The following is a 16,237-nucleotide window of genomic DNA, read 5'->3' as shown; positions in this document are numbered from 1 at the left end:
TGGGAAAATATATTTGCCAATGATACCTCAGGCTAGGGTTTGATCTCCAAAATATAGACTCACAAGCATCCACATTAGAAAGATAAACAATCCAATTTAAAAAAATGGGCAAAGGGCCTGAATAGACATTTCTCCATAGAGGACATGCAGAGGGCCCAGAGACATGTGAAAGGATGCTCAGCATCACTAGTCATTAAAGAGATGTCAATTAAAACCACAATGAGATACCACTTCACACCAATCAGAATGGCCATCATAATAAAACCAACAAACAAGTGCTGGCCAGGTTGTGGAGAAAAGGGAACCCATAGTGCACTGTTGGTGGGAATGCAGACTGGTGCAGCCACTGTGGAAAACAGCATGGAATTTCCTCAGAAAACTAAAAATGGAACTTTCTTTCAACCCGGCAATTTCACTGCTGGGATTATACCCTAAGAATCCTGAAACACCAATTCAAAAGAACCTATGCACTCCAATGCTCATAGCAACACAATTTACAATAGCCAAGTGCTGGAAACAACCTAAGTATCCATTAATAAATGACTGGATCAAAGAACTGTGAAAATATATATGTGTGTGTATATGTATATGTATATGTACATGCATATGTATATGTGTGTATATGTATATGAATAAATATACACATAGTAATGAGAAAGAAGGAAATTCTACCATTTTCAACATTATGGACCTTGAGGGTATTATGCTAAGTGAAATAAGCCAAATGTGAACAGACAGATACTGTATGGTATCACTTATGCTTGGAATCTAAAAAGGAAGGAAGGAAGGAAGGAAGGGAGGGAGGGAGGAGGAAGGAAGGAAGGAAGGAGGAGGGAGGGAGGAGGGGGGGGGGGGGAGGGAGGGAGGGAGGGAGGAATTGGGGAGGGAGAGAGGGAGAAAAAGAAAGTCAAATTCATAGAATAATTTGTAAAAATGTGATTGTCAGGAGCTGGGGTTTAGGGAAAAAAGGGGAAGTTTAGTAAAAGGTACAAATTTTTAGCTTTAACATGGTGACTATGATTACTAACACAGCATTGTATAATCAAAATATTCTGACATAGTAGAACTTAAATGTTCACAAACGCACACAAACATATAATTACATGTAGTGATGGATGTGCTAATTAACTAGATGGGAAGAATCCATTTACGGGGTATACATTCACCAAATCGCCTTCATGTATACTTTAAATATTTTACAATTTAAATATGCCTAAAATACCTCAATAGACCTGAATTTTTTTAAAGTAGTAAATGCCTTAAGAGTACATTGGATTTCATCTAAACGTTTGAAGAAAATCAACACGTCTCTACGGGTGTTGTATCATTAATTGAACAACTTGACCACACATACATGGAATAATATGAGGTGCAGGACACAAGAGGTTCCAGGGCCCAATCAGAGGAGCAGTCTGCCTTCTTGTCTTAAGAACACTTGTTGCTCAAGAACCACGGCTTTAACAAATGAGCCAAATCCAATTTCTTCTTTAAGTCAAGCCCTAGTAAGCAGCTTTTTGAGTCTGTCTCATACCTTTTCTGCTTCTCTTCAGAAAATCCCTGATGAAAATTATACCCTCAGGGAGACAGCCACTAGAAATGATTGCTTATGGTGGCTGCCAGCTTAGTGATGGTTTTCCCACTGACAGCGATGGCATTAACCTAGGTCACCCTGGATTTGAAACAAACACAGTACATAGGTGTGTAGAAAATCATACACTGAAGTGCACAAAATGGGGAAATTTCTTTTCTTCATGCTCTCAAGAAAAAAGAAGTCAAAGTGGTCACTTGAGACCAGAGCTTTTGTGATTTTTCTGTCTGATTAAATTTAAAGTGAAATGTCACCGGGCCAAGGAGCTTAAGGGCAAATGACAAATTCAGTGTGCATTGTTATAGAACAGAGCTAAATTCCATCCACAGGAAAGTGGCTTGGGAACTTGTTAATAGAAGAAACTTGGTCAGCTACAAATATCTCATAAAATACAGAATAAACTATTTTTAAATTGACAAAGTATGGCCAGTTTTAAATTACTTTTCTATATATAAATCACATTTAGGTGAAAGAGCAAGAGAGTAGAAAAATAAAAGAAAATGAGAAGCAATTTCATTAATAAGGATCTTAGGGAATTCCACTATCCCATAATGATAACAATCAGAACTGACTCTCTGACTTCAAACTAGCAACTGGTAGAAATGCTTGTTAATCTCCAGGAAAAAATATAGAAAGGAAAAAAGAAGAGAGAAGAAGAAAGGAAAGGAGGAGTAAGACAGAAAAATGGAAAAGAAGGGAAAAAAAAGCAGAGGGAGGGAGAGAAGGATTTTTTTTCTCTTTCAATATTATCTCTTTCTATTCTCCTGTTGGAACTCTGAATTCTAGGTAAATTGAATCATTTAGAGTTTAACAAACATATTATATCTTTTCTTTCCCTTTGGTTTTTGTCCAAGACATTTCTTTTGCCTACGACACTTTTGTTCTTACCCTTCTTCCTGAGTATCTTCTATTCTTCCTTTCAGAACCTGGTTCAGATGTCTTTCCACCTAGGAAATCCTCCCTGATGCACCACAAGATGAATTTGTAGATCATAAAATGCAGTTATCAGAGATGAACCCTTAGCACAGCACTCATTTCAACATGTTTTATTTATCTATTTGCTTTTTGTTATTATGTATTTATTATGGATGTATTTTGTTGATTAGTGGATGTAAAATAAAAATATCATTGAGTGTTTAGGAGTCTTCTATTTTTTCTTTACATGTGAAAATCTAAATAATCCAAATATTCAGTTCATTGGCACTTTTCTTCATGTGGCTTAGTGGCTAATCTAATACTTGAAAATCTAATTTCTGATATTAGATATTATATTCCAGTTTTTAAATAGGATTTCAGTGGCATAAATTCATGAGTATGTAATGAAAACTTTAGCACACAATATTCCATGAGTCCTTTCTTAATGTTAAGAAAGGGTGTCACATTATCTACAAATTAATCCCCTAGCAAATCACTGGTTTGTGCCTAATTAAGAATTAAAAGAATTGGGTGTCAAAAAATGACCTTGGAGTTGTACCTAGTTTTTGATTTGTGAGATCATTGCTAGGTAAGTGCTAGAACATACAGCAACTATATACAGTGTCTAATATACCAAAGCAAATTTTTCACATGAATTCTAAAATTGCATTCCTACACTTAAATCTTTGATTGATAAGCTTGACATTTTGATATGACTCCAAATACCTATATCCACAAATTTCACCTGTCCCTGTATTCCTATATCACTTTCATTTTATTGATATACCTCTATTTTTAAGTCAATTTTATTGATTATGCTATTACACTAGTCCCCTTTTTCCTCCTTTGCCCTCCTCCACCCAGTACCCACCTTCCCTCCAGCAATCCCCCCTTAGCTCTTGCCCATGGGTCATGTGTGCAAGTTCTTTGGCTTCTCCATTTTCTATACTATTCTTAACATACATCCCCATTGTGTTCCTACCCATTAAGCTTTTTAATCCCTGCACTATTTTTCCCATTCTTCCCCATCCCCACTCAGCTGGTAACACTCCGAATGATCCTATGACTGTTGTCCTGTTCCAGTTGTTTGCTTAGTTTTTGGGTTATCTTTTGTTTGTTTGCTTTGATTCAGTTGTTGGTAGTTGTGAATTTGCTGCCTTTTTAATGTTCATGGTTTTGATCTTCTTCTTAGATAAGTCCCTTTAACATTTCATGTAGTAATGGCTTGGTGATGATGAATTCCTTTACCTTGTCTGGGAAGCACTTTATCTGCCCTGCCATTCTAAATGATAGCTTTGTTGGATAGAGTAATCTAGGTTGTAGGTCCTTACTTTTTTATTACTTTGAATACTTCTTTACAGTCCCTTCTAGCCTGCAAAGTTTCTTTTGAGAAATCAGCTGATTGTCTGATAGAGAACTCCTTTGTAGGTAACTCTCTGCTTTTCTCTTACTTCTTTTAAGATTCTCTCATTATCTTTAACCTTTGTCATTTTAATTACGATGTATCTTAGTGTGATCCTCTTTGGATCCAACTTGTTTAGAACTCTCTGTTCTTCCTGAACTTGTATGTCTATTTCCTTTCTTTCAATATTTTTTCAAATAAATTTTCAGTTTCTTGCTTTTCCTATTCTTCTTCTGGCATCCTTATGATTTGGATGTTAGAACCTAAGACTTTCTTATACTAGTTTGTTTTTAATTCTTGTTTCTTTCTGTTCTGGATGAATGTTTATTTCTTTATGTTCCAAATCACTGATTTGGATCTATGCTTCCTTCTGTTCACTGTTGGTTCCCTGTGGATTTTTCTTTATTTCACTTAGTGTAACCTTCATTTCTCCCTTTTTGTTGTTGCCATACTCAATGAGTTCTCTGAGCATCTTTATCCCTAAGGTTTTGAACTCTGCATTTGCTGCTTTGGCTATCTCCATTTTGTTTAGTTCTTCTTTTAGAGTTTTATTCTGTTCTTTCATTTGGGCCATATTTCTTTGTCTTCTCAATTTGGCATCCTCCCTGTACTTTTTTCTGTGTATTAGGTAGCTGCTTTTACTCTTGTCTTAGTAGCATAGACTGTGTAGAAAGGCACCTGTAAATTGTGTGGGGTGGAATCTTAAGTAATTGCCAGAGTGGGGCAATCCACTTCACCTCTTCGTGGTTCTTTGTTGGGGGAGGTTTGGAGAGAGGACAATGCTTCTGCTTGGCTTCTGGAGGTCTGCCTGGCACTCATCCTGTTTCCAGTCACTTCATCTACTTCCCATTTGCTACTGGTACCCCTTCCAGCTGCTTCCCTGGTGGTAAAACACAGAGTGGTTTCTAACTCCATGTGGGCCCTTTAAGTAGTGAAAGTCTGGCAGTTTTTTTCCATCATCCCAACCCCCACTGATTTTACTTCCAGAGCTAATGGGGATTTATCTTCCTAGTGCTGAAACTCTGGGCTGTGTGATCTGGCCGGGGCCTGAGATAGCTTGCTCTCAAGGAATCACTCCTGATTTTTACCCAACACAGTGAATGTGGGACCACCACTGCCTCCTTGCAACTCTACCCCTCTTACTCTTCTGGATGGACGTGGCTTCTTTAAATCTTTGGTTGTTGGACTTCCACATAGCTTAAATTTCTGATGGTTCTGGGTATTGTTTTGAGATCTGGTTGTAATTCTTTTCATGGTTGAACGAGGAGGTGAAGCATGTCTACCTACATCTCCATCTTGACCAGCAGTCTCTATCTCTCTCTTTTATATTTCTCTGCCTATATTAAATATTAGGATTGTATAATTTAATAGCTGCCACTTCTTGCTGATTTTTCAGTTGCCATGGTTAAATTCCTCAGTTAAATTTACACTCATTTGTTTTTTCTACTTCTGAATGGGTCATTTAGAATTAAATGTTGCATAGGTCCCTGAACTTGAGAGTATACTTTCTGAGAACCTAAATTATAGAAATATGACATTCTGATCAGATAATCACTGCAACATGTCTGTGTCTCTATAAAAATGAATTGAGATGGGTGTCCACTCAGTCACAGACTACTACATCTCATTTGACTTTGGCAGCACCAATGTGTCTTTATCTGAGATATGTACTGTTCATAGATGGAATCTTTTCATCCTCATCCAATCCAGCTCCTATAACACTCTCCTTTTTCATACTCCCTTCAGTGCCTGACTTATGTTTTTCTCATAGATGCAAGCTGTTATGTGATGGTTTCACATCTGTGTATGTTTAAGTGACTTTTACTCACAGATTATTTAACATTTTCAATTGCAGTTCATCTTCGCTTGAATTGGTTATATCAACTTATAATCTCCCAACTTAATAATTTAACTCACATCCATTATTTAAGGCCAAGTTCAACATCTTCTCATTCACATACAATAAAGCCCACAAACTTTGCCCTTTTTCCCTCTGAAATTTCAAGTAGTCTTTATATTTTTCTTACACTGGAAGTTGTTTTCATTCCTGAATATGTATTATGTATTTTCTAATTATAGTGCAATCCGCAACATAGTTGTGAGTAATGACTGTCATAGCTATTCTGTTAACATGTTAATCACCAGAACAGTTTAAATTGTCATCAGTATTAAGTTTTTTCCCTAACACTTCTCTATCATTTAACTGTAAATTCTTGGGAAAATATTCCCTTTCCCAGAAGACATAGAGCAGTGATTTTTTGTTAGTAAAATCAGTATGTTTACTTCCTCCTCCACCCTTCTCTTTCCCCTTCTTCTTCTCTTCTTCCCTCCCTCTCTCTCTCATACACACACTCTATTTTACTGTAAACCATTTTTGAATAGCAGAAGCAAATCAGGCACACTAGCTGGCTTCTGTAGTAAATTTTATCAGAAGAAGATGAACTAAAATTTAAAAAAAAACTTTTTTCCCCCACAGGTAGTGAGAGTGCAAAGCAAAGGACCAAAATCTTCTGCCAGAAAATCTGAACTTCAGTCATTGAAGTAAGTGTGTGGGGGAAGAGGCCACAAATGTTGAACTAAGTGTCTCCTAACTCAGTGTTTCTATCTCCTATATCATTTCAGCATAGTCCAATCAATACTAACTAAGCATCTACCATATTAATTGATCTGCTACAGACATTTTGAGTTTATAGAATTTGACAGTGTAAGATTATAACTTAGCTGTTCTATACTGTATCTGGTAGAATTATAATTAAATGGCTCTTAATCCAAGGGTTATTGTTGTTGTTACATTATTCAAAAAAGAAATCTTTTAATTCCAACCAGGTTAAAGTTTTTGGGGAAAAAGTAGTATTTATATAGAGCTGAAGAGAATGAGTAAAATATTGACAGACCTAAACGGGGTAAAGGTCTTCTAAGTCAGATGGAAACTCTTGAACAAAGAGGTTGCTACTTAATGCCAGAAAAATGAATGGGAAACCACTTGTCTTCAGTGATCACTGTTGTCAAATGGCTCTAAAAGCTTCCTAACCATTGTCAAATGTACGTACACTCATCACCAACATCAATGACATAGAAAATGAATTCTGTTCTATAGGATGAACAATACATGGTCTGCAGAGTCTATCTTGGAAGGCTAAAGGAAAAAATCAAAGGTAAAAAAGCCACAACACAATATGCCCTCTAATCCCAGCTGTTCTCTGTATCTGATAAATGACTTCAAAAGGGAGGGTTCATTTGATCTGAAATTCTATAGTAAGAATTAGAGGATTAATTAAAAATATAAAATACCCTCTAGAGTACAACCACACATTTCTTATTTTGAATAATATAATTAGTAAAGATGTTTAAATACCAACATAGGGAAATTTTTAATTGGAGATATTCCTAAAGCATGTGTATGTTGAGAAATCATATTAGTAGTCAACATTTATCATTCCTAAGGGCAGACCATTTTTGATTAAATGTTATTATTACAATATTTATGCTATCATGAATATACAATTTTTGTGATGGAAAGACTTCTGAATAGATTTAGTCCCACCATCTCATTTCACAGTGCTTAAAAACTCACAATATTAGAGAGAATTACTCTGTCAATGGAAGAGTAGATACTAGAACTCAGGGACTTTATCTTCTATACTCTCTAATCACCCCTTTCTAATTGCTCCAAGCAACTTCTATTTTATCACCTTCCTTCTTAAATAACTTCTGGAAGATAAGTTCTTAAAGAATCACATCAGTTTTCCTCATAGTGGCCCTTTGTTAAGATCACATGAATAATTGGATACTTATTTCTTTTGTCATCTATTCTGTGGCAAAATATAACAGAGATACTGGTCAAATACTGTCCAACTTTAGAATCTCTGAAAAGATTAAAGTTTTTTCCAAAATAAAAAAATCCTTAAAAAATATTTTCCCAGGGAAGTTAAGGGGAAAATTGGGGAGGGATTGGGGAAGGGGGGGGGGGGGGGGTGGGTGGATAAAAAATGTACTGTTTTTTTAGGGTCTCTCAGAATACAGGATTTGTAAAACCTAACTGCATATTTGGCTTCATATGCAAATATTTGGTTCATCGTTTACTGATGTGTAATATAACCCAAGTAGATTGAGTTACATCAATAGATGAGTAGATGTAGAAAAAGAAAAAAAGCAAGCTGTGGTACATTTTCACAATTGAATACTACTCAGCTATAAAAAAGAAAAAATCTTACCCTTTGTAACAGCACGGATGGCCCTCGAGAGTATGCTAAGTGAAATAAGTCAGTCCGGAGAAAGACAAATACCATATAATTTTACTTATTTGTGGAATCTACAAATGAACAATATTAATTAACGAGGAAAATAGAGACAGACTCATAGATATAGAACAGTCTGACAGCTGTCAGAGGGGAGGGTGGTTAGGGAGTTGGATGAAAAAGGTGAAAGGATCAAGCAAAAAAGAAAAAACCTCACAGACACAGATAACAGTATGGTGATTACCAGAGAAAAAGGGGCAAGAGGTGGAAGAAGGTAAATGGTAGATACATAGTGGTAGAAAGATATATGACTTAAGATGATGAACATATAATACAATATACAGGTGCTGTATTATAAAATTGTACACCTGAAACCTATAAAATTTCATTAACCAATGATGCTCTAATAAATTCTATAAAAATTAACAAATGAAAAATATCATAAGCAAAAAAATTAGATTATTCCTTTAAAAAGTCTTGGGATTACTCTTTTAAAAAAAGAGATAAAACTCATATATATGTAATTTAATAAGTGCTCAGTACTGGTTAGTATTTTGACATTACCATACATTAGCTGTAGTACTGGAAAACTCATGTTTGTAACTAAACTTGTGTGAAAACTGATGAAAGTTTTCTCATTCACAGTAAGATAAGAGAGATGCTTCAAATACTACTTTAATAGCATTAATAATTATTTAATTAATTATAAAATATCTGTAATTATAAGTAGCAAATTTAAGTGGGAACGATATAATCCTTCTCTATGTTGTTTTTACTCAGTTTGAGTAGTCGACTTTTTTCCACTTTTAAAAAAGCCAATACCATCAATAAAAATAAAAAATAAGAAAATAAAAATAAAAAGAAGTAAATGTCAAGCTTCATCATATGTCAAAGAAAGTAGTTATTTCTTTCCAAATGAGAAAGGTAAATTACTATTTTCCTGATCAACATAATCAACACGGCAAACAAAATATAACCAGAGACACTGAAATAAATAACAAACTTATAGTAACCAGTTTGTTGATTACTGGTCACCTCCCAGAGTGGGGTTGGGAGGGAATAATGGGGGTGGGAAAGGGGAAGGGTTGTCAAGGAACATGTATAAAAGACATATGGACCAAGCCAAAGGGGCACAGGATTCAGGGTGGGAGGTGGGGATGGCTGGGGTGGGAGGGGAGTGGTGGTGGATAATGGAGACAACTGTACTTAAGCAACAATAAAAAATTTAAAAACAAGAAAAAATAAAAAATAAAGTAGAGCTTATATAGCATATATATACATACATGCTGAATATTGTAATATTAAAAGCTTTGCATAAACAGCACTTTTAAATGACTTTGTGAATACAAACATTTTTCTTTTAGAAAAAATGTGAACTAGACATATCCATTTCCATATTTCACTGGGATTATCTTATACTAGAATGAAAAGTACATTTTCAAATATATTCAATTTAAAATCATATAAAGAAAAATTTGAAATCACTTGGATGAATAATATATAAGTAATTCTTAGTTAACTTGAACAGGATTCCAAGAAGTAATGATCCATATTTCACTTTGATAATACGGTAGGATAAATGGGATTTTATAATATGACAAAGCAACAACAGCAGCAAAAAAATCTGTTTATTAAACACTATCTATCAGGAGCTGTTCCAATACTCATCTACAGAACAGGTTCTATAATTATTCCCATTTTAGAGAGAGGAATGCCAGCCACATTTCTCTTGAGTAAATTCCCCAGTGTTGAACAATGGTAACCTGAGAGCCAAGATTTGTCCCTAGACAGTCTGGCTTCAGAGACCAAGCTTAAACACATAATGTTCGGTCTTCCAAAATGCCATTCCTTGGCAAAGTGTACACATAAACCATGTTTAGCCCTCACTTTTCCAAGCACTTGATATTATGGGAATCATAAAAGGTATTTCTGGAAGTCCTAACTTTATTTTAGGAAGTAATTCACTAACCAATGGGGTCATCTGTAATAGCATGAAACACTAATATTCTTTTTTAAAAAAATTTCCCTACCATGCTATTTTTTCCATGGTACAGACTCTCATAGTTCTCAACCTGAACTAAGTTGTGTTATTTGACAATTATTCTCCAGAACATAATAAATCAAAACTCAAAAGAAAATTATGCACACTGTGTTAAACTGATGCTTTTGTTAATTGTAGAGTGAAATGATGAATTAGACCAATATATGGATTTTGTGTAGTAAAGTTAACATGTGGAACTTAATTTCTTTTTTTAAAAACACCAGTGTGCTATTATTACTTCAAAGAGAAGTGAAAAATAGGGGCTATTTAAGTTTAAATGTGGCTATTGAATTGGCTTTTGAAAGAAACCTCTGTGTGCAATTTGCTATCTTTGATTCATGGCTAGAATAATGTAAGGAAAATGAATTACAAACAGTGCTTAAAAATCAAAATCCATGTATTATACTTAAAATGATACCTACAGTACATTACCCAAAAATATTATATTTAGTTTTAAATAGCACTATTCTTACTAGCATGGAACATGAACAAATGTATTGGAAACTCTTTAAAAAGGTCACTCTGTGAGTTGGTCTAATAAGCCAAGTTTCTGGTCAATAGGGAAGATACCTGCAAAATTGACTCAGTCACTGAAGTCCATAGAAAATAAGTAGGACATTTCACATTCGTCCATATTTAGCCTACTATGCTTTTTAGCATCAGACTCGATTGTCCAGTACTTTTGGGGAAACATATGTAATAGAAACTCTGTATGGAAATAAGGGGAAATGTAAAATACTCACTGAATTGTTTCATAGTTAACTTTTCTTTTTTAAGTAGATCTATCTCTCCAACTAACTAAGAAAAATTTTAAAATTCAGGGGCAGTAATAGTGAAAATATCAATATAGTCTGGGAAAATTATCCCCTTATTACATGATCCCTTTCTGGGTCATTTTTTTTCACAATATAAGACTACAATCTCAGCTTCTGGATTCAAGTGTAACAATTACAAAAAAAAAAAAAAAGAAAAAGAAAGACATGCCAAATAAAATCTCATTGTATATTTATTTACATTATGCATTGTGAATTTCTTTCAAAAACTTCTAACTCCTGGAGGTTCTCAACCAAAGACTGACAACCTAACCAGAATATGAACAAATGAAATATATTAGTAATGCTGATGTTAAAAGCATTTAAAAGACAGTCATATTGATTCTCCCTGCTGTCTGGTTTGAGTGAAATTACTTGTCTAGCAGGGGGCTAGATAAATGAGAAGGCTGACTCAAAGACCCCAGTTACTGCACATCCCTAGCCACCTACATTTCCCAGTGCAGACGAGACAAAGTTCTAGGCAGGTACTTAGGTACCAAGAGGAAGATCCATGTTCTGTAAGGCGCGTAACTGATACAGTTTGGGCTGGCATTAGTTAAGTAAAAGTACAAATAACAAGTACAAAATTTAGATCATATGGCCATAGTTATTTTAAATAATGAAAAATGGCAAAAGAATTATACAGTTTCAAAACTAATACCACAATCATCACAAAATACATTAGAACCTATTGTCAAGTGTGTTCCCTCTGTGTTGAACAATCCTGTGTGAGAGGTACACAAGTTAAAGTTCACTATTTCACAGAAAATCTGCCTTTACGAAGGATGGTCTAGTTCTTGAGAAGGGAAAGCTATGAAACAGCTACCCTGTAGAGATGCTAGAACTACACTCTGCATGGCACAATGTGGATTGACATCTCGTCGAAATTTTCAAATTCCCTCTGGTCTGAAAAATAAATTGTATTGTAAAAAAAATGAGGAAAGAACAAACACAAGGGTTTCAGTCTTAAGTTCCTCAAGGTTTTACCTTTAATGAACAGTCTGGACTTCCAAAAATTGGAGAAAAATTAATTCTTCTTTGTTGCAAAAACATAACATTTTTGTCATGATTGCTTATTAGAAGTCAATTGTATAACAACTGAGGCTATTTTAAGCATGTTTTTTAGATATTTTATTTTTATTATTATTTTATTTTTGTGTCCCTTTGTGTCAAATTTATATACTTTTATTGGTATTGTCTACAACACATAAGTTTGCAAAATTACTAAGCTTAATATTAGTTTACTTTTAAAAACACCTTGCCTTAAGTATTTCCCCTTTTAACTACATCCGTGATTGAATATGTATTTTCTCCTTTCCCTTTACCAGCCTTTACCCATATTTTCATTTTCTAATAACTTGTTTTATATAGTTGGTGATTTTTATGCCTTTATATTATTTTCTTTCTCAGTATTTTCTTTCTCATTTATGTCATTGTGAGGGATATATTTTACAATCTCACTCATGACTTTGGAGTTGTGGTTTTGCTTTTACTTCTCTCAGATTTTATTTCACAAAAAAAATCTTGATGCTATTTTATTATGCATAAGCTCATGCTTATATATTTATGATACATTATCATTAGTTATGTGAATCTTTGCTTTATTTGAATTTTATATACAATTATTAATAGTTAAATTGATAACATTAATTTATTTGCTTAACTTTTACACCCTCATTTCAACCTTTGTATATTTTCAAACAGATCAATATTTTAAATAAGATCCTCTATGTTAATGACAGAATTAATGAATTTAAATTTACTGTCTTCTGTGACACATTTAAAATTAGTTCAAGAATCTTATTTTACATCTTCTGTTTAACATAATTTTTTTCTCTTAACTTTGTTACATTTTCCGGCTTAATCATGTTGGAGTTACCATTCTATTTATTTTAATTTATTCTCTGTTACTTTGGATGCTGAGATTTCTATTCTTGTTCTTCAGTAAGTATTTATCTATATGTACTTTATTATTCAAATAATATCCTTTGTGTTTCTCTACATCCCCGTAGTAGTAGTTCGCCTGCCTTAGAAGTAGTTAGACCAGAGCCATTTGAGAGCCATAGCTGATGGGCAATGAGAAGTGATTAGTTTCTTTCAAGATGAGGCAACTAAAAGCCGGTGTACCTCTTTTTCCCTACTGCCATAACCTTGTAGGACATGTTTCACAGGCATAGATTCAAGAGGGAGGAGGGCTGTTTAACTCCCATTAAATTTTCATAAGCTACAAATAAATTTTCATTATTAAGCCGCTGACATTACTGGGTTTGTCTGTAACAGCATTTAACATAAGTTATACCAACTAAAACAAAAAACTACGTTTTTCCAGTGAAGTCTAAATGTAATCATTATCTCTGTCCATTTCCCTAACACTGAAAGAATGTCAGAATTTTCCCTAAAAGCTCCCTCATAGACTTCATGATTTTATCATTATGTTACCAGAACTGCATTTCAAATACTGTACATTTTATTTAATATTTAATGCCTAATACTTACTTGAGTTTCTTCACGTTTTAAAATCTTCTTCACCATTACTGCCTTCGTATCAGTCCTACTTGCTGACAGGACCCATTTTCCTTCTTGCTAACTAAAAGTTTTTTGCAGTTCATTCAGCATTGTTTAGTGAAATTTAAACTGTGATTCTGTATATTTAAAATATTTTTGTTGAATTAAGTAAGTTAATGCATGCAAAGTGTTTATAAGTTGTAGATTAGATTTTCTGTTTTCTAATATTTTCTATGTGTTCTACATATTTCCTGAGTTGTACAGGTTTCTGTACAGGACAGGCTTATCGCTTCTTGTCCAGGATCCCATAGAATTCACTGCCTTCAGATCATTTTTATTGATTTCCAGCTCATCTTGTATCATTACCTTGTTATTACAGCTATTTAGTCCTGCAGTCTTTCTGGATTGCAGTTTCCAAAGGTTGAGTGTGTTCCACTTACGTATCAGGGCAACCTGATTCTTTTTGTACCTAAATCATTAAGCGCTGTGTGTGTGCCCTTCACAGCTCTAAATTTTAGACAAGAATAACAGTAACAGATCCCCTCTGAGGCCTGAAGCCCTCATACCCCTCAGAGGACTGGCCTTTAAGGTCTATATCCTTTCTCTCGTGCACCACCTCCACTTCCTCATCGCTTACAGCACCTGGCGGTTTCTCTGGCAAGGACTTGAGTTAGTACATTGTGGTCATTGTTTAATTATATTGTTTCTACTACCCCAGCCCTCTCCATTGCCCTTAAAAAATGAGGACATGTTTTAATTACATTTGATGAGCATTTATTCCAACTTCTTTCCAATTTTCTAAGTAGAAAAAAAAATGACATCAAAACTAGGATATCCCCCTGCCCTGATTAAAAAAAAACACACTAGGATATTTAAAGGCTATTTGAAAACTCCAGGTGAGAATTTAGGAATTACTCTTGGAGGAGTAGGTACGCAAGACTGAGAACCTATAGCACACGCATTGCTTCACTGTTATTCCCTGATTCACGTAGTCCAGTTTTTCATTTGTATCCAAGCTCCCAGAGAGATGACAACAAACTTATCAATGAGTCAAACAAGAAACTTCAACAGGCTTCAGTTTTTTTTTGGCTGAGGATAATTCTGGCAGAGGTTTGTTTGGTCTGTTGTCAGTTTCATTTTTTTTTTTAAATTGCTCAGTGTGTATTTCCAAGGACCTGGAAATAGTCAAGATTAGGCCACCAGAGCCAGCCTGAGCCAGCAGGATGACCCTGCTTTCTTTCTTCTTAGTTTGAGTCAAGGGAACTGGATTTCATTCTTCCTAAGTGATCTGACTTTAAGAAGAGAATTTTTTTTTGGCTTAAGGATATGGTTCTTGCTTTTGTGTTTGCCCCGAATCTTTAGTTTCTCTACTCTTAACTACAAAATGCTTAAAAATATCCTCTTGTATAGGATTCTGCCTATCTACATTTTTCTCCCAACTTCAGTAAAAATGGTTATATTAAAAAGATAGGTGGATGGATAAATAAATACATATCTGCTTTATTCGAATACACTTGTCATTCATACAACAGTGTTTGTGACTGTAGATGAATGTAAAAAAATTGAGTATCACCATGATAGTTGATGATCTTTCAGTTCCAAAGCTTTAAGAGTTAAATAATTCTGATTAATTAATTCCATATTTACTATTAATTTCTTTATTTTATACAGCCTTTCCCCAATTCTTTTTTCAGACCCAGTGATAATAGGAGCAACTGACTCTGAATTACAACCCATAGCTCATAAGAACTAAAAAATTACCAGTAATTTTTTCACTTGTACGAATTCTATAAGCCTCGGTTTCACCTATCTTTTTCCTTTTTTATGTATCCTTTCATTCTTTGCCACATATTTTTGCTGGCCTTCCTATTTTTCTTTTTTTCTAGGCACAAATACTAACATATATTCTCAAAAACCACCTCATGGAAGAGGTTGCCAAAATCGCTGTCAGAATTCCTTATAGCTACAAAAATGCAACAGCTTTAGTGGTTCCTGCGCCGGAGGCAGTCTGAAATAGGTAGGCAGAAATTTTAGTTTGCAATGAATAGTTTGTCATAGTGAGAACTGAAAAGCCATTTTGGTTTAGGCAAAAGGAAGTTGCTCTGCAATGCTGAGAGACTCACCAGAGTCTCAATTTCTAGCAAACAGTATGCTGCAGGCCCAATAAAACACTTAGGATTCAAGGTTCTGTCTTCAAACATATGTGCTGCAGTTAAAGCCTATTGCTCCTCTCCAGTGTAGAGTATTCGTGGTGAGGCGGGGGAGGACCATTCCCCAGGCATGAGGAAGAAAAAGTTTGAGGCAAGAAAACTTTTATAGGCAGAAAGTTCTAAGAGACAGCAAATGTTATATGACAAAACATTCGGGATTTTTTGTCTGGAGCAAGTCCCTGTGGCATTCATCAAACTGTCTCAATGTATACACCTAGAGTGATTCCATTTTCTACCCTAGGATGTATAGACTTAAGTAGGGTCACAAGATCATATCCATAGGCTAATCACAGTCTAGGGTGTGGCCCAAATACAGAATTGTCTGCTGGTGCATATGCAAACCAAACCTCTTTCCTATGCAAGCTGGTTTGTTTTTCCCCCTAGAAATGTTTTATCTCCTCCAGACTGAGTTCATAATAATGTATTGCCATAATAATTATCACCTATGTTATTAGAGTTGACATCACCTCATATATTTTTAATGTTTTTAAGGTTGTATTGGTAAAAAAACATAAAAAGTCAATAG

This window comes from Artibeus jamaicensis, unplaced genomic scaffold, assembly GCF_021234435.1.
Source record: "Artibeus jamaicensis isolate MK-2021 breed Jamaican fruit bat unplaced genomic scaffold, CSHL_Jam_final contig_465, whole genome shotgun sequence".
Lineage (NCBI taxonomy): Eukaryota > Metazoa > Chordata > Mammalia > Chiroptera > Phyllostomidae > Artibeus > Artibeus jamaicensis.
This window is presented reverse-complemented; position numbering follows the sequence as displayed.